Source organism: Canis lupus, chromosome 10 (assembly GCF_048164855.1).
Source record: "Canis lupus baileyi chromosome 10, mCanLup2.hap1, whole genome shotgun sequence".
Classification (NCBI taxonomy): domain Eukaryota; kingdom Metazoa; phylum Chordata; class Mammalia; order Carnivora; family Canidae; genus Canis; species Canis lupus.
This window is the reverse complement of record NC_132847.1, coordinates 46,293,793-46,318,588: the sequence shown is the minus strand read 5'-3', so window position 1 is coordinate 46,318,588 and position 24,796 is coordinate 46,293,793. Positions and strand designations below refer to the sequence as shown.

The 24,796-nt window shown below is 35.8% G+C and overlaps 1 pseudogene; it reads left to right on the top strand.

Annotated features, from left to right (window-relative positions):
• LOC140641034 (arf-GAP with GTPase, ANK repeat and PH domain-containing protein 1 pseudogene) overlaps positions 1-17,881 on the top strand; it is a 35,551-nt pseudogene extending 17,670 nt beyond the window's left edge.
• The last annotated feature ends 6,915 nt before the right edge of the window (positions 17,882-24,796 follow it).

Below are 24,796 nucleotides of genomic sequence, written 5' to 3'. Positions count from 1 at the left end.
ATTGAGCTTGGTATCTATAACTTCCTCTTGGGCAGTGAGAAAGAGGAGGGTAAATGGATTAAATATGGATAAAATGACACAAGTAATATCTATATCATCTATATCTATATCTATATATAGAGAGAGTATTATTATTCAACTATGAGAAAGAAGGACATCCTGCCATTTGCAACACCATGGATGAAACTTGGGGGCATTATGTAAGTGAAATGAGCCAGACCAAGAAAGGGAAATACTGCATGTCAATCTCTTACATGTGGAAACTAAAAAAAAAAAAAAAAGACAACTCAGAAACAGTGCAGCAGAGTTAGAAAAGTGGTTGCCAGGGGGTGGGGAAAATAGGGTGAGGCTGGTAAAAGGATACAAACTTTCAGCTATAAAATGAATAAGGTCTGAGGGTCTAATGTATAATATAGTGACTATAGCTGGTACATGCCTTTATTTTTTTTTAATTTTATTTATTTATTCATGAGACACACACACACACACACACACACACAGAGGGAGAGGCAGAGACACAGGCAGAGGGAGAAGCAGGCTCCATGCAGGGAGCCCGATGTGGGTGGGACTCGATCCCGGGACTCCAGATTCACGCCCTGGGTCAAAGGCAGGCGCTAAACTGCTGAGCCACCCAGGCGTCCCAACACCTTACTTTATATTTGAAATTTGCTGGAAGAGTAGAACTGAAATGTTTTCGTATATATATGTGTATATCACATATACATCACATGTATGTACATATATATATATGGTAATGGATGTGTTAACTATATGAGAGGATGGGAGGAATCCTTTCACGGTATATACAAATAACAAATAAATCATCGCAGTGTACACTGCAAATGTTTCACCATTTTATATGTTAACCATTCACCAATAAACCTGAAAAATAAATTATTTTAAGGATATGTGCAACAAGAACAAATCTTGAAATACACCAGAGTTTAATACAGTTGAAATAAAATTATAATGCAGTGATTCCAAGGTGATGAGCCAGTGTCAATATTATCAATTTACAAATGTATCTCTCCCATTTGATCATAAAATTCTTGAAAGCAGACAATGTCTTTTTTTCCCTCAATGGTTTGCTAAAGTTCAATCCAAAACCTGGCATATAGTAAAGACTCTATAGTTATCAAATGGCTAAAAAATAAACCATGAAGGAATGAGGATAATTTATATTTGCAGTACATAATAATAGATGTCATGACAGTATGACTAAATAATTTTTCTTTCCTTTTTAATGAAAATCATAATATAATCAATGTTATAGATTAATTTCTAAAGAATGTCCCACAAATGACTTTTAAGAAAAAAGTATACTTGGGGCACCTAGGTGGCTCAGCAGTTGAGCATCTGCCTTTGGCTCAGGTAATGATCCTGGGGTCCTGGGATCAAGTCCCACATCAAGTCCTGCATGAAGCCTGCTTCTCCCTCTGCCTATGTCTCTGCCTCTCTCTCTCTCTTTCATGAATAAATAAATAATCTTAAAAAAAAAAAAAAAGAAGTGCACCTATTCTTAGGCAATAAAGGATGGTGTTCTGTTCTGTAGTTTTGTTTTGTTTTTTCCTTTTTCCACCTTTTGCATATTGCCTAGCCTTAGTCCTCAAAGTTGGGCCTCAGTTCATATTTTTTGTCAGAATATTCATAGTTTTTTATTATATAGTTAATCCTCTTTTTCCTGAATAAAATATGGAGACCCACGCATAACAAAAATAAGCCAGCAGGGTTTAAGTAATTCTAGACTCTTCCTTTTCTACTTAAAAATTTTTAAGTCATTTTTACCACTCTAATATTAATATATTTTTTAAAAAGCACAGACTTTCCATCAAAGGGACAAATCTGGAATTCTTCTTACTAGAATTTTTTGGCTTCTAAATAACTCTCTGTCTTCTTGAATAATGGGATTATTTGATGCATCCTCCCCTCAAATCTCATTTTGAAGGTGAGCCTCACTTGTTTACTCTAGCCAATGCTGCAGATAGCTACGTCTGGCTTTGTTACTGCTATTGTTGTTTTTACTTGGCTTTTATTTTCCATGTGTAATAACAATGTTAATATAAAATGTCCGTATCATGCTTACTATGTGTCTGTCTCTGTTTTAATCAATTATATTTACTCATTCACACTCCAGAACATTCTTATCATACAGATACTCTTAACATCCCTATTTTTAGCTAAGGGAGTTAGGCACAGAGAGGATAATAATTTGCCTAAGATCACACAGTAAGTGGTGGATCTGAGATCAAGACCCAGGTAGCATTCCTCTAGAATCTGTTCTTCTTCTCATTATGGTAATTTGAAGTTTCAAAATCCTCAATTAAGACATGAATCAGCATGTAGTAATTTACTCACAGGTGCAGTAGGGAAGCATAGTTGCAATCAGAACTGTCTCCCCAAATTAGGAGTACAGGGTCACTGTGACTAGAACGTATCTTCTTCCTCAAAACCGAGTTTTAATTCCAGGGTCTACCATGCTATGGCTTTCCTAATTTAGCAAACAGAAGTGACAAAAGATGGATGAAGAGAGTCATTGTTTGGATTTAGCATAAACTGCTTCATTTTTTTTTTTGTCATATTAAGTACCTAGTGATTTTGAAAAGTAGAGTGTTTATTTCAAATAAAAGAAACTATCAAGAGATTTTAAAAAGACAGGCAAGAGCACAGATACTGTTACTATATAAAAATGATGCATTTTAGATCTGAGGTACTCTCAGTTGGGGACTAAATAATTCAAGGACTTCTCTTTTTAGTGTTTAATGCATGTTTCTGCCAATTTACTAAGCAGAGATAAGCACCTCTTTATTTGCATATGATTATTTGGGGTTAACATTTCAACTAAAATTGAGGTATTAAAATTTAGCTCATCCAAAATGACAGTCTGAAGTCAGGTTTTTGTTATCAAAATGCTTGTGGAAAGCCTCAGGGATGGAAAAGAACGTCTAATATTTATATTTTATTATTTATATTTATATTTATAAAAATAATATTTATATTTGTTTTTTTCTCCTTTTACCTGCAAATAATTTTTTGTCTTCAAAATAATTAATGAAAAATATTGAGTGGTGACCTTCTTCAGACTGGGGATTGAATAATAGCATAGAAAGAGAGTAGGTTCAACTTAAGTCGGATGTAAATCAAAGAACAAGCCTATTTGAACTCAAACTTACTCTTTTGGCTTTGTAAGGGGTAGTAGTTCGTTCTCCCTCTTCATGCATGTACTAGTTTGGTGTTACAAGATGAATGTAAGAGTTTCCAAAATTTAGTCCCTTTCTACAATGCTATGTTGTCTCTTCTTTGCTAGTTCAGTTTTACTTGTCCTTTAAATTTTTGTTTCATGTAACATCCCTAACATCCCTACCAAGACTTTCTTGATTCTGTTTTGTCACTTTTCTCCAAGCTTACAAAACACCCTGACAGCTCTGTCATTGTATTTATCTCATTGACTTGGAGTCGTCCGCTGACCAATATAGTCTTATATACTTGCATCTTAGGTCTTCAAGAATAAGGGTAAGTCTCATTTATCTTTGTAACACAATGTTTAGTATGACATGGACATTCTATAAATGTTGAAATAAGTTTGAAAGCTACATTGGTACTGTTAGTCATGTAGCAGTGGTCAAAATCAAGTTATGCTTCTTTTTAGACTTTATTTTATTCAACAAATTGTTTATTATTTATCAGACTTTTTAGAACATGATGGAACTTGTTTAGCCTGGTTCCCTGGTGTGAAATTCAGAGCTTGTGCAATTTAAGCATATCTTTGCAAATATAAGCTATTTGCATAAGTTTATGTAACAAATGACAAATGGCCTTGGATGATAAAAATGAAAAACTCAATTCAATCATTTCTTTTAATATAGGTATTAAATAAAGCTTCTAAAAGATTGAGATGTACACATGTTTGGTAAGACTTGTATTATATGGGTGTATGTGCATAATGCATGTAAATATTTATAAAATACATCGATACACAACTTTAATAGAGTGGAGTAAAGAAGTCATTAATCTTATAAAATATTGTATGATATACTCACTTGTTTTCTTTTTAATGCATAGGATTTACATCCAAACAGACATGGACTTGAATTCTGAGTCTGTAACTCATGAGCTATGTAACTTTGGACAAGGTATCGAAATTGTCTTATCCTCAATATTCCTTATGTGGTACTAATAAATACATATCTTGCAAAATTCTGATGAAGATCACTTGAGATACTGTATTTAAAGTGTTTACCATAATTTCTGTCATCTAGCAGGTGGCAAATAAATGATGGTCTTGTTTTTGTGGTGGTTGTCCTAGCATAAAAACAAGTGCTTTCAGTAATTTTTATTTTCTTCCTTGACTTCAGTTTCCTCATCTGTCCAACGGCAGTCCCACTCTTTACCTTGTTTGTGGTTATGGAAGTCAAATGTCTCTGAAGGTACTTTCTAAAATGAATAGTGTTGCACAAAATAAACTCACAGATAAAGAAATTTTGTTTTTATTTTGAAGAGTGGGATACTGGCCTGACACAAAGTAAAATGTTACTGAACTGCAGTCCTATATATTACAGAACAACCCCTCTCAATTTCCTGCTTGACTTATTTTTCATTTTCTACTATCTGGTCACCAGGACTCCTTTGGTTTCTTTGCTTCTTACTGTGCTGGAGACCTAATCAGTACGGAAGCAGTCACTACTGCTTAATTGAAGGAAGACATTGTCTATTTTTCTGATTGTGTACAAAACCCTAGGCTCTGTTTTATCAGTTTAAACAAGTTTGCTACATGAGTGCATCCTCAAAAATGCCAATAGGTGCTTTCGGGCTTTAAAAAATATTAGGTCTAAGTGAATTTTCATTTATTCCCATTAAACATTCTTTCCAAGTCTGCCTGTATCCCTTTTTGTCATATTTCTAATGTTTCAGTCAAACTTGGTTTGATCCTTAAAACCTTTCTCAAATTCATTCTTCTTTCTAGTATTGGTATTTACGTAGTCACACTAAGCCTGAACATTTCAGCTTGACAAAATTCTGCCCTGAAAAACTACAACCCTAGTTATTTTTGAGAGCTTTTCTTTTTCTTGGAATTTAATAGCACAATTTAGTGTCCTTTAAAGGTTTGTTGAAAACATTATATAGCAAAAAGCCAATCGATGTTATATTTGTACTGGTTTCTGAACAAGAAAATTCTCAGAAACTTGAAAATAGCTGTAAAATTATTATTTGTTAGTATTGCCCCTCCAGAAGATTCAAGATACCATAGCAGTTTTTATGTTTTCAAATGTCTCCCTTTTCTACATATTTCTACATGGGGTATAAAATCTACAAGATCTTGACTTTACTTCTTTGACTATTATTAGATAGTCCTCTTTCGAATTGCCAGATGATGCTCTTATGCCCTACTGTTCAATAGTAGGCCTTCACTGTCAAAATTTTACACCTTCCCGCGGTACTAAGTCCAAAGTGGACCATAGAGATTACTAAGAATGAATTCCACGCAGTTTAGCAAAAAATTAACAAAAGACCTCTTAGTGTTGGATCGGCCATGATTAAAAGCATGACGTTTCTTGTTATTTTAAAAATTAGTTCAAAATCTTGTGTTAGGTTTTAAAAGCTGAATGACCTTGTGCAAATTACTTCTCAGAGTTTCTGTAAAACAAGAATAGTAGTGTCCATTGTATGATAAAGTTTTGAAATTAAATAAGAAAATGTAGCACTACTATAATTTTTATGATTATTGTTTGCCAGTAAAACAAAAACAGAGCTAAAACACAGTGAAGAAGTGAGATGAAGTGAGATTCTTCTATGTTCCTGAGTAGTTTTAAAATATAGAATTTTCCACATGGCATTTGAATTAAGGGCGCTTTTAACTTCAAGTAACAGGAATCCCAACTATTATGGCTTATACGAACAGGGTTTAATTAAGTATTTATTTTCACAAAACAGTCCAGAGATGGACAATTATTGTTCTGGGTTTAGAAACTTTATGATATCTGAATTAACATCTCTGAAAAATCACTTATATTTTACCTCATGGTTGCAAGAATGTTGCTGTAATGCCAGCAATTACATAGATGCAAAAATCCTTAACAGAATATTAACAAGATGAATCAAGTAATATATAAGAAGGATAAAACATCATAACTAAGTGATTTGTTTCCAGCAAGGTTTTCATATGATGTACATGTATAATGATAACCAATGTAAGCAACCGTATTAAAAATGTTTTTGAAATGTTAAAAAAATTGAAAGAATCATCTTAACAGATATAGGAAAAGCATTTGATGAACTTAAATATCCAGCAAACCAGGAGATAAAAGAGAACTTCCTCAATTAAATAAATGACATCTCTGATAATCTACAGCTGACATCATACTTAATAATAAAACATTGAATGCTTTCCCCCTAACACTGTGAATAAGGCAAGGATGTTCATTCTTACAATTCCTGATAAACATTGTAATGGAGGTCCTAGCTCTACAATAATGAAAAAAAAAAAAAGATATAAAGGTGTATAGATTGGAAAGGAAAAAATAAACAGTCACTTTTTACAGATTATAAAATTTTTTGTGTAGAAAGCCCTAAGAAGTCAACAAAAAAACTGCTAAAATAAATGAATTTACAAAGATCACAGAATCAAAACCATACAAAAAATCAGTTGGATTTCTGTGTACTAGTAATGAACAGTTGGAAAAATAACACCATTTATAATAGCATCAAAACAAAATACTCAGAGACAAACTTTACAAAATGTGTTTTTATGCAAGACAGTGAAAATATGAAAAAATATATCACACAAAGACTATCATATTCATAATAGTTTCAAACTAGAAAGATTCCAAATGTTCATCAACAGATGAATAGGTATACAAATTATGATATATCCAAACAATGTAATGTTATCTAGCAAGGAAAAGCAATGGACTATTGGTACACTCAGCACTATGAGTAAATCTCATAGACAGTATGCTAAATAAAAGAAGTCATACACAATAGAGCACACACTGTATGGCTGGATTATTATTTATAGGAAGTAGATCAGTCATTGTTTGGGATGAGGCACATGGAGAGTATTGATTGTAAAGTAGTACAAGAAAACTTATGAGGATGACAGAAATGTTCTATATTTTGATTGTGGTCATATTTGTCAAAATTCATGGAAAAGTTGATATAATGTGGGTACATTTTTTTTCCATGTGTAGATTATACCTTAAAAAAACTGATTTATAAAAAAAGAAATGTTAACTTCCAAGTCACAATTATTCATGGAAAATGTTCTAAGCAGAAAGAGTGGGGTGGGGATGCACCCTTGGCTAGAAATGATACAACTGTCCTCAGAAGGTAGGGAGTTAATATTGGTGCCTACATGGTAATCAGAACCTGTTGAGTCGCTTCAGGGAAGAAAACACTGAGCAGCAAAATTCTAAAGTGAATGAAAATATGTCCAATTTACAATCAAATAAAAATGCTGTGGGCATAAAGCCAAAGAATATTCTTAGATTAGACTTTGTTTAGCACTCTAAATTTAACCAGCTAGAATTCTTTAAGTACATTTCTATTCAACATTTTGAAGTGAAGTATTTACATTTTATTTGAGAAACTATACTTCCTCTGAAAGACAGAAGAAGGTCCATTTTTCTTTGTAATAAAGAATGGGGTAGTTTATTATAGGTTTAATATATAATGAGCACAAACTGCAACCATCTCCCCTCCCATACACACACACACACACACACACACACACACACACAGAGGGCAAATTTGAGTCAAGACTGGTGAGGAGCTAGAGGATATAAGTTGAGCTGTACTTATGGAAATGATATTGCTGACTTCCACCTTGTGAATAGAGATATGTGTAAATAAAATCAACAGAAGAAAGAACTTCATGATACGTGATAGAATATTAAAATTGTTGATCATGAACAAATATATATGATGTGGGAAATTTCCCAATAGTACATTATTTTGCAATACATCTTTGATTTTAATAAGCCTGAAAGGTTCTTTTATTATTTTTTTCTATTTTCCAAAAACAAATCTTTCTTCCAAATAAATGAAATGTATATTTAAAAAGCATAAACTTCCCCATTTACTATCTCAATGCTCATTCTGTTGTGTGGATTGGTTCATAAATTATCCAGACCATGAAAATTCTTTTCACTGTACCATTTGACATAACAATTAAAGCAGAATATTGAACTAGTTTTAAAAAATTTGAGGAAGCAGTTTATTTTCTTTATCAAGAGATGTTGTTCCCTTTAGGGAATTGAAAATATATCCAAGATACTAATTTCCTCATAAAGAGATTTGGAGGGATTATTTTTCCCATAGAGCCAATATTCCAATTAATTCATCCAAAGAAGGATATTTCTCAAATTGAGCCAAACTCAAAGCACCAGAGTATGATGTCATGAATTTTAAAGAGGAAACCTCTCTGCCAGATACTTGACGTTCCAGTGCACACATTCCGTGATTCACAATTAGGTTGATTGACTGCATGATTTGTCGAATAGTCTTTCTGCTAGGTAAACATCTCTCAACACTGAAACCTAGCTGATTCTTTTCTCAAAAATCTATTTGGGACAACATTTAATAAAATTCTTCTTTAGAACATCCCGTCTTTTAAAAAATGTTCCTAAATAGTCTTTGCCTCAAAGAGTGCTGAGAAATGAGACATTTGAAAAGACAAAATGAAAGCTAGATAATGCAGAAAACCTTACTTGCTTCTTATGCGTATAAACACTTGCATTAACATGGATCTGATATTTGGTTGTGTAGTTTCCAGTAATTCAGCCAGACTGATTATTGTTCTGAGTTTGTCTCTTCAGTGTAGAAGCCTCTGTATGGACAACCATGAAGCACTACACCATCACATTTCACTGACTGAAGAGGAGCAAGAAACTATACAACTAAATGAGAAGGATAGCAATAATTAAAAAAAATGAGAACAAAGGTATCTTGCTTCATCTATTATTTCCCCACTTTATTTTCCAGACAGAAGTTGAAATATGAAGCTATCTGGCTAAAATTTTGGCACCCGGGGACACTAAGTGACATTGTGCCTAGGGGAAAAAACTCAAGTAATATTAATACAGAGAGAACTAAAATAATTTATTTCTAAAACAAGAATGAACAGTATAAATAAGGAGTTTATGAGACATGTTTTCAAGAGTCTTTCTTTTTTCACAAGGCAAAAGCATAATCCGCGTTTATTCACAAATACTCAGAAATGGAAGATGTCCTGTACTAGAATGTACTGAAGTGAGAAATACATATTGCTGCTGGTTCTCAAAACATATTTCATGGAAAGCAACCAACTAACAGAGCTTCCAGCCTGAAGGGAGGTTTATACGGCTATATAGCCTGCCTAAATATTGCTAGGCTTATAGATGGTGTGTATGACTTGTTTTGAAGTTGCCAGTTTAGAAACACTCGGGGTGACAGAAGGCATCTCTTCAGCGATCTATTTGCACTTTAAGATAATGTGCCGAATTTTAAAGGAATTGTAAGAGAGAAGGGAACTGCTATTAGGAATTGACTGTGGGCAATTATTGGTCTGGGTATATTATGTAGTTTAACAGACTAAAAAGGCAATGTGTAGATATTAATGAGACTTGTATTTGGGGTATAAAAAGTGACTCACCCTCCTTCATGAGGACAGGTTATAACTGGAAGAAGTCATTTTTGAACAAACTGCATGTTTTAAAGAATAATTGCATGTAAATATGATGATAATTATACATGGAGATGTTTGGTTTGGAGAACGTGTGTAAGGTTACAATCCTAATAACAACTTCACAAGTTTTGCAGTTATTTTGACCTTTATATCATCAATGTAAGGGACAAATGGTAGCCCAGATGCCAAGAACATTGAAAGAATTCTAAGAATTTATCAACCAGAACTATATGCATGAGTACACAACTGAATGAGTCAAATAATTAACCAATACCTCCCTGGTTTTCTCTATCTGGGTAGTACAGAGGACTATTTAATAGTGTTAAACAGAGAATATCTTTGGTTAAGATGATTTCCACAAAGGTTGGTAAGAGGCACTTTTTATACCAGACTTAACCAAAAAAATGAATCTCTCCCAACAAGAGCCAGAGTGGTATAAAACATCTCCCATAAGAGTGAAATACCTCATAGAACATTCAAACAGAAAAAGAATGGAAAATTAGGGCAATACACAAATAGAGAGATACCTTGAGCAAGAGAGTCTGGAATTTTACAAAGTTTTTAGAAGCATAGAGGACTTCCTAAGTTATTTATAATTAAGAATTGACTTCAGTTACAGAAAGTGCTATATGGAGGATTTGCTTCTTTATAGTTGAATGTGAATTAATTTCATATGGGGAGAATGAAAATTGTCTCAAATTGTCTCATTGTTAAGGAGCTTTACATGAGAAAATGTTCTTGTGCACACACACACAGAGACAATATTAGACAGCTTTGTTGTGGTCATGTATAACCTCTAAATGTCAGTGGCTTCAGATAGTATTTACTTTTCATTGGCAAGTGTGTAAATTGGCTGCAACTCTATTTGGTCACGATTACCTCTATTCTATATGCCCTCCAGTTCTTGAACACAGGATGGCAGAGTAGTTTCTATTCAGACTACGTTGTTCTCATAGCATAGGGCAGGAATGCAAGAAACACAAACAAAAAATTAAAATAAAATGTTAAAGAATGCAATATCATTTAAAGCTTATGTTTGAATATGGTATGTATAATGTCTGCCCATTTTCCATCCCACGGAAAGTTGCATGGCCAGTCCTGAAAATGAAGTAGGGAAGTATCCTTCACCTGCTTTGAAGCATAGCCAACTAGCAACTCATGTAGTAAAGAACATGGATATTCCTTCCTTCCTTCTTTCTTTTCTTTGATTTTTTCTTTTCTTCTTTTCTTTTCTTTTCTTTTCTTTTCTTTTCTTTTCTTTTCTTTTCTTTTCTTTTTTCTTTCTTCTTTTTCTTTTTATAGAGGATTAAGCAAAGGGTTGGAGAATTTTAACAATCTGCCACAGATACATATCCTATATGTATGTTAACTCTCAAAGTATATACTTCTCATTACAACTTGTGGTTTTATTCAAAATAATTTATTTGTTTTTCTTCTAATTCCCAAATTAAAGAACTTGTCAAATATTTAGCTATCCATACTAGGACTTTGTTGAATATAATAAATTGTCATGTTTAAACTAGGTAGATTGGAGCCGTTGGAGAAGATTGCCTTAAGAAATTCTGAGTATAACAGACTACGTTTAAGAGTTTTTAAAAAGGGAATTAAAAGTATGTTTAACAAACTCTTATAGCAACAAACTATGAATACTGCTCAAAATTTTTTATTATTTTATTTATTTATTTTTTAAGATTTTAATTATTCATGAGAGATACAGAGACATTGGCAGAGACAGAGGCAGAAGGAGAAGCAGGCTCCCTGCAGGGAGCCTGATGTGGGACTTAATCCCAGGATCACGCCCTGAGGCAAAGGCGGGAGATCAACCAACCACTTAGTCACTAGGTGCCCTTCAAAATTTGTTTCAATACAAACAATAGCATACTGTTATAGAATTCATCCATCTCAATTCTAGGAATTTTACACAAATGCTTTTCCATAGGCCTGATTTTATTTTATTAACTTTTACTAACTCTTTAAACTTAGAGAATAAGCAGGATGTGAGAGCCAAACTGGAAAACTTGGAGGTCAAAGACATTATTAAGATAACAGATATGTGCTGAAAGGGCAAAATTAAAACAAAAACAAATAATAAAATACAAATTCAATTTTTTTACCTCACTGTTGAAACCCACACACAGCAACTTCAAGGGCAAAGCTAAGTTTCTATATTAAGAAAGACAATTTTGTTTCTATGAAATTTCTATTTTTCCCGGATCAGGGATAGGCCCTTTGGTGGCAATATCAGTCCTTTCATGACTTGTGAGCATGAATATCCTTTGTACTGTCTGGCCTCTCTTGACACTTTGAGAGCAATGTGGAGTCTTAGAGCCACAGTCATGGAGCCAACAAGGAAGCAGTTTGAAGGAGGAGGGGGGGCAGAGAATTAACAGCTTTGTAGAGAGTCAAGTTGATATGTGAAATACACTGTGACTTCTGATAGAGACCATAAAATGCTGAGATTCACAAATTATATATTGACTGTAAAGTGTGAAGATAAATATAGAATATTTGCCTAATAAGCTGTTTTTATGTCTTCCATCTGGTTGCATTTGAAAAATATTACATCAAAAATATATTTAAGAATGTAAACCAATCAAAGCAAAGGCATATGAGGTGGCTTTTTTTTCCCCCTGCAGATCTGGGCTTTCATCTGGTATCTTTTTCCTTCAAGCTTGAATAAATTATTTTATCATGTTTTGTACTACAGGCCCACTAGAAATGTATTATCTCAGTTTTTGTCTCTCTGAAAAAAATTCTTTATTTTGCTTTCACTTTGAAAAATCGTTTTTGCCAGGGTGGAATTATATCCAGTCATTTTTTTTTTTCTTTCTGCTCCTTAAAAAATTATTGTTTCATTGTATTTTGGCTTTAATTTTGTTGCCACTGTGCACAAGCATGTCTCTTCCCATTCTAACTTTAGAAAGTTTTCCTCTTTATCTTTGATTTTTCAGCATTTTGATAAGTGGCTATCGGTGATTTTATTGTTTAGTCCTATTTATCTTGTCTGAGGTTCATGGCATTTTTGGTCCGTGGTTTTATTTATTTATTTGTTGAAAACATTGGGAAATTCCCAGCCATTATCTCTTCAAATATTTCTTTTTTTTTTTTTTCCTTCAAATATTTCTTTTGCTTTATTACCTTTCTCCTCCTCTTCAGGAACTATCTATCTATATACATACGTTTAGAACTAAGAGACTTGTTTTTCTGCTCTCAGATATGGTGTTTTTTGGCCTAAGTTTTCCTTCTTGAAAATTAGGTTGAATTAGATGACTGTTTTTAAAATTCTTGATTTTTAGTACATTATGTTTAAACTTAAATTTTAATTCAGGCATTTTGTGTGGGGACACAGTCAGTGAAGGTCTATCTGATTAGCTTCTTCCCTGAAAGGGTGAGTAAGTTTTTCCTGGTTGCTAATCAAAGGTTGGAAAATAGAGGAGACAGACTCAAGGTATAAACCACTTATCTTGTCACTTACTTTTGAATGCAAATTGTAGATAAAATTAGTTAGCCAAGGAAATGGGGAAATGAAGAAGAATTTAAAGCATAGCATAAGATTGACAAGCTTACTCATGGATACTCTGTGAAATGGATAATTGACCCTTAGACTTTGCATAGTAGCTTATAAGTAGACAGCTGTCTGCATTCCAAAGAGTGGAGAAAGAAAATTATACATGAACTTTCAGAATTTTCATTGCTTAACACACAGTGAGTATGTATAGATAAAACAGCTGAATGGATTAGTTATGTGTCCTAAATAAAGTAAAAATCATGGAAAGAACCTAAATAGCTATGTTTGTTTTTGCTTTCATCTACTCCTTGACTAAATTAATTGCTAGGCTTAGTCAAATCTCTACAGGTGCTGCTAGTTTTTGGAGTAAGCTCTAAGATGGCCCCAGTGGTCTACCTCCTGGCATTCACAGCCTTATATAATCTATCTTGAGTGTGGGCTGAATTCAGCAACTTGCTTTAAGTATTCTATTAAATGCAGCCAAAGTGATGGCATATAATTGCTGATTTAGATTACAAAATGATTGTGGTTTCCTCTTGGCTAGTCTTTCTTGCTTTCTCTTGCATACTTCACTCTGGGAAAAGCTGATTGCCATGCGGTAAGATAGCCCTGTAAGGAGGCCCATGTGAATACACATGCAAACAAGTCTTCTGAGGTCTGTGAATAGTCACACAAGTGAGTGTTAAAGTGGTACTTCTGCCAACTTCCTTATGAGTGAGCTTGGAAGCAGATCCTGCCCTAGTTGACCCTTGAGATTGCCTCAGCCAACACTTTGATCTCAGCTTTCATGAAGGTCCTGAGCCAGAACCATATAGCCAGGCCCACCACCAGATTCTTGACCCCTAAAATATGTGAGGTTATAAATGTTTGTTGTTTCCAGATGGAAAATTTGAGAATATTTTTATTATGGCAATAGATACTACAATCTTCAATAATGATGATTCTTTGTATTATTTGTCTTTTTATAGTTAGTGCATGTCTGGCATCAAGGGATTTGCATAGTGGCTCTATGTTATTGTCACACTTCATAGTAAAAGAATTGAGATTTGGAATATTGTTCAAGGTTTCAAAGGTAGAATAAGTTGAATCAACATGTGGCTTTATATCTTCTGACTCTAAATGTAATGCTTTTGCAGCAATGACCCTGTTCTTCACTGTTCTCTTCACTAAATGCTGATAGAAAGGGGACAGCATTGAATCTAATTAATGACTTTGCTGAATGTAATATTAACTGGTTAGATCCTGGGTTAAGAGGTTATGTCATATATGAAAGTGAAATCTAGAGTTGAATCCCTAAATTCCTTGGGAAATATGGGAGCCCTTTGATTTTGTTAAATTAGCTCTTTCTTCTCTATTTCAACAAGTTATGTGACCCCATTTCAAAGGACTGCAGTTTTCCTTATCAGTATTAAAATAGCTGTCTGCATGAAGGTGACATTTTGTGCTGTCTCTGGGTTCCTCTGGCCATTGACTTCCATCGTAATGTCCCCAGTGCTTTTCATCTCTTCATTCTAATTGCTATACTTTTGGATGCTGGCCCTGATTGGGACAGGCAGTTGAAATGGCATGTACTGGGTGATTGACACAGCCTGTATAAATACCTATTCTCTTAAGCCCACACCATGTCACAGGCTGTCAGAGCCAGTCTACTGCCAGGGCCTTTTCAAAATCATAATTAAAGCATGATGCCCATAGTCAATTATAAGTTCATAAATTAGGCTCTATGAAAAAAAAAATCTATTCTCAGGACTCTACATATGAGTTGAACACTCTTTTCCCCTCCCTCTGCTTTTGAATAGAGTTGGTATTTAAGTCCGTGGTTTCTGGATAAAATTGTTATTTGAATTCATATTTGAGTAGCTATAAATCCTTCTAGGGTGTCAAATATTCTGCTTTGTCCTTAGTAAAGAATGTTGATGGATGGATACCTACTTTATATAAAGATGAGGAGGCTTATATAGCTTATACAAGTTTTACTTGGTATGGAGGATGAATAGAAATCAGATATGGCAGATAAATTTGTGAACAGTTCTGAAATTCTCAGGATGTATCATGATTACTGGATCATAAGTCAATGAAAAAGAAGGGCATATTTCTAAATGCAAAGTCATCATACACAAGTCAAATTGATTGCAAGATGGCTTAATTTTAAGGATTTCTAATTAAAGAAATTTCTAGAAAGTCTTGTGGTTGGTATTTATTTTCCTCCTCCCTGTTATTTCTCGTACTCTTTCTTCCTTTGTGATGTAGCATTAACTAACTTGATTTGTAACATTGGTAATCTCACTACTTGTTTGTAACGTTGAAGTCTCAATATTCCAAGATTGTGAAAGCTAAAAGTTATATAAGTAATACACTTGCTGCAGAACTCTAGAAAGGGCTCAGTAAGTAGGAGTTATTATTATTATTATTAAAAATTTTATTTATTTATTCATGAATGACACAAAAAAAGAGGCAGAGAGGCCAAGAGAGAAACAGGCTCCCTGTGGAGAGACTAATAGGACTAATAGGACTTGTCTCAGGACCCTGGAATCATGACCTGAGCCAAAGGCAGACACTCAACCACTGAACCACCCAGTAGAAGTTATTGCTCACTTTTTAAGAATGCCAAACCTCTCTCAGAACCTCTATTGTATCTCAGAACCTCTATTACACATCAAAAACTATGGTTGAATTCAGTGGGTTACAGAAAAATTTAAATTAAAAACAGAACTACTATGTTGGAGCCATATATCCAATATTCTGGATATTTATCAAAAAAATTGAAATCAAGATTCAGAAGAGATATTAGCACTACTGTGTTCATTATAGCATTATTCAGAACAGCCAAGATATGGAAACAACCAAAATGTCCACTGACCATGAATGGATAAAGGAAATGCAGTGTATACATACAATGGAATATTATTGAGTCTTAAAGAAAAGTAAATCCTGCCATATGTAACAACATAGATGAATCTTGAGAGCATGATGCTAAGTAAAATAGGCTAGTCACAGAAGGACAAATGTTGCAGGATTCCACTTATATGAGGCATTTAAAATAGTCAAACTCATGGAAACAGTAGAAAAGCATTTGTGAGAGAAAAGAAGTGAGTGATATAAAATTCCAGTTATACAAGAATAAATTCTAGAGATGTGCTGTACAACTCTGTGCCTATATTAACAATACTGTACTGTGCACGTAAAAATTTGTTAGAAGAGTACATATGAAATAATTATACAATAAAATAACTGTTACAGCTACATAATTATTATTTTAATATTTACCTCCAAAATTGTACTTCCTGATATCCCACCAAAATATGATTATTCTAAAAAATACAATTTTTTTCCACTTAAAAATATATTCTATTCAAAATGTATAAACATTTTATTCATTTCACTTTCATTTTTAAAAAAATCTACTTACATTCTTTACTCTTTTCAATGGACTTGTAACATTCATATATTTACCTGTCAATAGTTGGTGACCAAAGACTATTAGGGGAAATAATTCCATTGTCACTAAGAGATTTCAAAGATGCTTTGTCCACATATTTTTGAATAGACGCTTACTTTAGGAGTTTCAATGTCTAAACATTTATCCATAGGCAAAATTATTTCTGAATTAGATGCCAAATGCTTATCTTGATCAAGAGAGACGGTATCCAGCTTCAAAAGGTCCACTAAGTCAAATTCACCTTTATTGGCATTTGTGTTATGAAAATAAACAGGGTTAAGTGTTGCATTAGCAGCTTGGAGGATCTTCACAGGAACTTCTTCTCTTGAGGAGAAAGGCCTGGAAAGCCGGGTGGACAGCATCAGGAGCGATCAAGCCATCCCAATTAATCAGGGCATGCTGTTGAAGTGAAGTGGCAAATCGCTGAACAAGGAGTGGAAAAAAATACGTGACCCTGTGCAACAACGGCATGCTGACCCTCCACCCAAGTTTACATGATTACCTGCAGAATGTTCATGGTAAAGAGATTGATCTTCTGAGAACCACTGTGAAAGTCCCAGGGAAGAGGCCACCCCAAGCCACGTCAGCTTGCGCGCCCATCTCCAGCCCTAAAACCAACGGCCTGCCCAAGGACATGAGCAGTTTACACATTTCACCAAATTAAGAACAAGAAGAAAACATTGAGTTTATCATTGTGTCCCTCACTGGCCAGACATGGCACTTTGAAGCCACCATATATGAAGAGCGGGATGCGTGGGTCCAAGCCATGGAGAGCCTGATCCTAGCCAGCTTACAGTCCTGTGAGAGCAGCAAGAATAAGGCCCAGCTGACCAGCCAGAGCACGGCCATGGCTCTGCAGTCGATAGGAAACATTCACAGGAATTCCCACTGCATGGACTGCAAGACCCAGAATCCTAACTGGGCCAGTTTGAACTTGGGAGCCCTCATGTGCATCGAGTGCTCAGGGATCCAAGAACCTTGGCACCCACCTTTCTTTAGTCCGGTCACTGGACCTTGACGACTGGCCATCGAGCTTATCAAGGTGATGTCATCCATTGGGACTGAGCTGGCCAACAGCGTCTGGGAAGAGAGCAGCCAGGGGCAGACGAAGCCCTCCCTGGACTCCACAAGAGACATTTCAAAGTCTTCCTTTCTCACAAGTGGAGTGACCGCAGCTCTTCTTGGGTCACATTCACTGTCCTCAAGAGCTGTGCTGAGTTGCCCCCCTCTCCAAGGCTATGGTGAGGACGATGCTGTGTCATGGCGTTTCCACTGAAGATGAACACCTTTGAGGATTGAATGCTTCTTTGTGCCTTTTGTCATTCTCTCGGGGAGTTTCATTTTTAATTAATATTCAACAAATATTCACTAAGCACTTTATCATAGAAAAGAAGTGATAAATGATGATTATTGCCCTACAGTAATTGGTGAATGTTCTCGAGGCTATAGCTGAGGGTGCCAGGACTCTGGAGAACTCACTGCATGGTGGGCATTCTTACAACCACTGTGCTCCAGGAAAGTGTCACTGGAAAAACAGCATCTGAGCTGTACTTTAAAATGTGGGGTGGGGGCTCCCGGGTGGCCTTCATCTCAGGTCTTGATCCCAGGGTCCTGGGATGAAGCCCCGAGTCAGGCTTCCTGCTCAGCGAGGAACCTGCTTGTCCCTCTGCCTCTCCTTCAGCCTTTGCCCCATCTTATGCACATGCACATGCTCTCTCTCTTGCTCTTGGTCACTCACACTCTCAAATAAAATCTTTGTAAAAAATTTTTTTAAAAATGTGTTATTTATTTTTAATAAAAAATCTAGGAATAACCCTTGAAGACAAATTTAAGAGTTAAAAGAATTTTGATCAGAATTGTCTGGTAGTTTGGTGAAATTTTTTATTCACCTCCATATATGAAATTAGACACAATGTTTTTTTTCCAGTAAACACCTTTTAGATTGATTATAACAGTAGAATGTCTTTCTAGGGTGGTTGATTTATGCAGTTAACATTTATGAAGAACTCACTCAGTGGAGCACCCAATTTAGATAGATACTGAGGATTTTTAGAAGAGGTACCATTTTCTGTGCACTGACTATGCCTAAAGTGTTGCCCATTATTAAGTAATCCTGCAAGACAGATATTACTATTACCATTTAACAGGTGATAAAATAGAGGAAGAGGGAGTTGTAGTAACTTGCCTAAGGTCATGTGTCTGGCAAGCAAAATAAGTAGAATATCAATGTGGGTGACTTTTACTTCAAAACCACTTCCTCCTATGTTTTGCTGTCCTCCTGGAGCTCCTTTCCCTACAACTGAAAGGCTTTCTGTCTTTGTATAGGGTAGGGTTCCTGAGCCTGAGACAAGGATTTGGGTACACATGATTTATGGGAGGAATACCCCAAGGAAAAAGAGCATAATAAGGGAGGGAGGAAGGAGCAAGGGAGGGAGGTAAGCGATTATGCCCTCCAAGTTGGTCTGGAACTCAAGAGCAGGAACTGCACCACAGCGCTGATTGTAGTGGAATCTTGAACTAACCCTTAGGGGTGCTCTCTGTATCATTTAGTCACAAGGGGAGGGAGGTGGGAAAGAAACCATTTCTGCTTGCTGGTGACTGAGAGGTTTTCTGGGATGCAGAACTCTCAGTGCTGAAACTGGGACTGTCACAGCAAATCAGGATGGCTATTCCTGTATGTGGTGGCCCAGTTAAAGCCAAGAGAAATTCTCCAGAGAAGAGGAAAGCTGTGAGCTGTTAGCGGCCAACACTCAACAGCCTGTGGAAGATGAATTTGCGACCTGGTAAAGGGGATCTGGCCTTTGCACCACCACCACCGACTGAGCTGCCTTCCTTAACCCACTGTGGTGGAGAAACCAATTCGGCAGAGCCTGAAGAAGCCCGTGTTATGTGAGCACATGCACTCTGCAGATTCCACCAGTGAGCTTTGGGGAAACTGGGCCTTTATGGTGAGAGTATAAGAATTGATTTAGACAGATTTAAGACAGTGAGGTACCCAACAACTAACAATTTAGTTATGGAATGGGTTCTGTCAGGGAGAGATTTCTTGTTCCTGAGCAAAGCCACAGTGCTATGGTATGAAAGGGTCATGGTCAGGCTGACAGCACACTTTCTGCTTCTTTAGCAATGTTCCCTTGCTATTTCTTGATGTATGTTATGTAATGGCATGCGAAGGAGGATGCTGGTTGGGTGCTGGAAGATGAAATTAGGAGAAACTTCTCTGGCTAACAAATGTTACATAAACAAACATTTTGGTTTTTGGGTACCTGGGTGGCTCAGCTGGTTAAATTTCTGCCTTCAGCTCAGGTCATGATCCAAGGTCCTGGGATCCAGCCCTGAGTTGGGCTTCCTGCTCAGCGGGAAGTCTGCTTCTCCCTTTCCCTCTCCCCCATGCCTCCGCTCGTTTCGTTCCCTCTCTCTCTCTCTCAAATAAATAAATACAATCTTTAAAAAATTAGGTGTTTTTGCTGATATTAATCACCAAAACCCCTGTTTGGGATTGTATTTATAAAATAACTCCGCTGGGAAGAGACACTCTAATGTCGAGTTAAAAGTGGTAAGTATTGAATAATATCATCATCATCATCATCATCATCATGGACTTGCCCTTATTAGAGTGTTTCAGTACAAAATAAGAAGTCCAAAAAATGTATATTGGAATGATGCAGGTAATGATTTCTAATTGTTTTTGCATTCGGAACAGAAATATTAAGTCTCTGCAAACCGTAGTCTAAAAGGTATAAAGCTTCAGTTTGAGAAACTAAGTGATTTTTTCTTCAAGTTTCAAAGAAAATTATATTTGATTGAAAATTATTCTCTAGGCTCCTATTACTGTAGTTACTGTACTGGATAATAAAAGGCTTAAACTCAGAATAAAATACGCGAGTGGGGAAAAATAGCAGAGCGTTTGTGCTGGAGGCTGTCAAAGCTGCATCTCCTGTATGTCCTGCCCTATGAGTTTGCTTCCACAGAATCATCCTCAAGGCAGAATTCCAGGGTAAGTTCTGACACCCACATCCTGTCCTTCCCAGAGTTGCTTCTTGGAGGCTGGCTGCCATCAGTTTCTTGAGGGCACATATGCAGAGTTTATTATCTAGTAGATGGAGAGGCCCATCGTCATGAGGTCTCTAATTTTCCCCGCATGAGCTCCGTCCTATTTTGTTTTGAGTCACTATCTCTTCAAGTGTATTCTCCAGATATGGAGTAGGGCAAGAGGTCACTTTGCTGACTCACTCAGGAATCTTTTCTATTCTGTTCACATTCAGAACAGTAGGAACCTGTTAGAAAGCAGCATTGTCCAAAGTGTGTTCTGTAGGTGACCCACCCCCCAAGGATATTTGGGTACCAATATTTGATCCTTCAAATATATCACAATGCACAGAAGGATATTAAAGTCTTTGCCTAACCCAGTGTCATCTTAACATATTGACAACCAAGTCCTTTTTACCTTGAAACTCGCATTGACCCTTGATGGCACACATGCATTCTCTAGAAAAATGTTTTTAGAAATGCTGGGCAATGACAAGGAAAAAGGACAAATAGTTAGGATCACATTTTTAATATCCTGTGATTTCCTTTTCACTTGTCTGTCCCCTCTTATTTCCACTGTCCCTTACCCTTGTATCAACTTCATCCTTCTGAATAAAGAAAATAATGTGGGAAAATTATGGCTTTTTCCAGAAATACATTGAGGTACTGTTTTGAGATACAATAAGAGGATATGTACTTTCCCTGTATCTGAGACTCTATCTGCATATCTTCCTTTGCTTTTCACAAGTGAAAATCTTAGGGACCAACAGGGATAGAGGAAGAGAAAGAAAAATAATATTTAGCATATTTTCTTTTCTGTGGTACCTAAGCATTTAACAGTATATATGCATATATATATGTATATATGTGTGTGTGTGTGTGTGTGTGTGTGTATATATATATATAGCCAAACAATCCTAGGAGAGATGAAGTAGTATATTTAAACATTTGAACATCAAAATCTATTAAATGAAGGCTGCGATGGAGAAATACCCAAAACATTCAATAAAGCTTTTCAACCTGAATATAGGGTTACCATGACAACGAAACTCAAAAATCCCTCTTCTTCATATAAAGTTGCTGAAAAAAATGCCCATGGTGGAAGCAGCATGGAGTCCTCAAATTTATAACTACTGAACAGAGGTACAAAGAATCTCCAAAACATTTGATAAAGCTTCAGGGTGAACATTTTAATATCCTCCTTTAAACAAAATAATAAAAAGATCCAAGCTATTTCCACACTACTTCCTTTTTCTTTCATCTAAACCATTTTGAGGATTTCACGCTTTTTCAAAATCATTCTCTATGAAAGAAAACAGTTTCGATTACAGTGGCCTAATGAGGAATATTAATAACATTGATCTTAAAATAGGTTTGGGGAACACCAGGAGTGGCAGGGAAGGGGTTGGCTTGGTGCTCAACCTTGCCAGTGTGGCCTCCTATTCCCCACCTGCTCTTGGAGAAGGCTTGAAGGACATTCTCTGCTAGAGCAAACAGAAGCAAAACACTTGATTCTTTTTTCAACTCTCAACCAGTTCCTTAGAAGGACAATATGTATGTGATTATTAGCTCTATATGTGTATTTTCATCTCCTGCATGGATCTACATGCAAGTATAAATTATATTACATACGTGGGTGTGTGGTTATATATTCTATTCTATATATATATATTCTATTCTACAGGTTGATACAAAGGAATGATTTCACACAAGAATGGTGGGCTTATTGGTACTTACAATTTCCTCCTGGTAACATGGGATAATGGATTTGCCAATATCTAATAAAAACAAGATTTACCCTATCTTTTCTAGCTACATGGAAAAAGGTGAAATTTAAAAAGAAAACATTTCATCATGATGTTCTCGTTAGGAAAGGTTCAGAGTCAGGGAACTGGTATCTAAATGGTCTGAATCACATATATCCAGGAGGAATGTGTCAGATCTTGGATATCATTCCTCATTTTCTGGAGGTATATGACTGAGTTGTCAAAGGCATTTTTAAAAAATTCACTTACAGTGCTCTTGGATTGATTTTGTTTGTATGTTTGGTTTTGTTTGTATGCTACTTATACTTTCTCCAGGCCAACCCTGTTTTGCAGCAAGTTCATCAGATTTAAGGAAATATTGCTTTATTTCAGCCTGTTTGTTTTGGAATAGGGGAGAAATCCTATAGTCTCTTCTTAGAGCTGTTATCAAATTGCATTCATATAGTGGCAAGCAAAGATAGATTGATCTGCAAGGTACGTCAAGCAGAGTTTTCTAAAAACACACATGTTTTGTAGTGAAGTGCCCATTCCTTTCCCATAGCATGCTTGCTAATTACTTCCCACTGCACTGTTCTCATTTTGTACATGTGAACGCTCCATGTAATAGTATTCAAAGTGTAAACTAGACCACCACCATCACCATCACTTGGGAATATGTTAGAAATATACATTGTTCAGGCCCTACACCAGACCCCTGGTGCTAGACATGCTCAGAAGGTGTTGTGAGCCTTACTGACTGTTTTTACATAGGCTGAAGTTTCAGAACCACTGCTGTCGAGGAAAGGATTTGAGGATGACAGGGGTTGATGATATGGACAGGGACAAGGGGGATTAGGAAGAAGGAGAGGAGGAAAAGGAAGTTTAGAACTTGCAGATTGAGAATTGAAAAGGAAAAGGGACTCTTGGATAGTGTACTTTCATTTTCTCTATAAACCACCAAGGAGTGGAACGGCTTGCCCAAGGTGAGAAGCACAGCAAGAAAAAAAATTTTTTTTCTCATGAGTAAATGTTGAATATGAAACAAGAAACACAGAATGAGCTTTTCATATTTGTGATGTGTAATATGTCTTTGACAATGTGGCTCTTCCACGGGTAATGTGAGTTCGGCTTCCAGGGAACACTGTTAACTCACTGAGATTCTACTCTATGAATGATGATGTTGCTTTACTATTTCTGAAGAGCTCAAAAGCCATAACTTGTGCGAATCAAATCTTAAGGTGTATACTTCAAAGACTCATGTCCTACCACCACAGAGAATTTAAAAATTATGGAGGAACCACCAGTATTAAAAATGCTATATGTAATAAAATAGGATCAGACCTTTTAGAATACAAACCTTTGTAATAGTGGTCCTCAAAATTGGATGCATATTAGTATCACCTGAGAAGTTTTTCAAATCCTGATACCTAGAGCAATTAAATTAGAACTTCTCACTGTGGGACCCACACGTTGGTATTTTTAAAAACTCCCCAAATGATTTTAAGGTGCAGCTACCTTGGAGAGTTATTGTTCTGTGGCCTTGACCCCAAAGTGTGGTCCTTGGATTGGCAACATTAGCATCACCCGGCAGGTTTTTCAAAATAGGAGAATCGCAGTTTCTACCCTTACTAGTAAATCAGAGTCTGCATTTTAACAAGATCACAGCTGATTTATATGCACAGTAAACTTTGAGGACCAGCTTTCTGATTTAAGATGTAAAAGAAATAACTCTGCTGATACAGTTAATTTTTTAATATATTGAAAATAAAAGCAGGAGATCAAAATTATCCAGAATTTCACCATTGTTATTTTCTGCCTATCTCTATAAATACACTATTATAGGCTTTGTGTTTTATGTACATTATTCAGGTCATACTTTTTATACAGTTTCATGCCCTTTTAGTTATTTGAGTTATTGTTGCATCGCAGAACGTGATTTTGTGAGAAGTTTTTCATGATTTTTTTAAAAACACATTTATTTGAAATAAGTGAGCTCTGTTCACAGCTCTTCTCTGTTCCATTTTTCCTCAAGGCTGCCACTGCTGCTTCCTTTACATACTGTCCCTAGTTTTTTCCATGATAGTTTCTTTAGAGGGATGGCAGTTTGTTCCCTGCGCCCCCATCCCCACATCTATTTCATACAAACATGGATGACCAAATTCTAATGGAAAGTGACTTGGTGATGGATTTTCAAGTAAGTAGCAGAGATGGCTCAGTCTGAGCCATTGAAAAACTCTTGGTAGAAAGTCCTACTATGTGTTTATTATTCACATATAATAAAAATAAGAATTTGAAATTTATTTTTAATAATCTATTTGAAGTCACCAATATTCAATAACATATCCCACTCATGTCTGATCCCAGTGGGACATTCTACTGGTCTAAGCTTCTTGCTTAAGAGAACAAAAATACAGTAA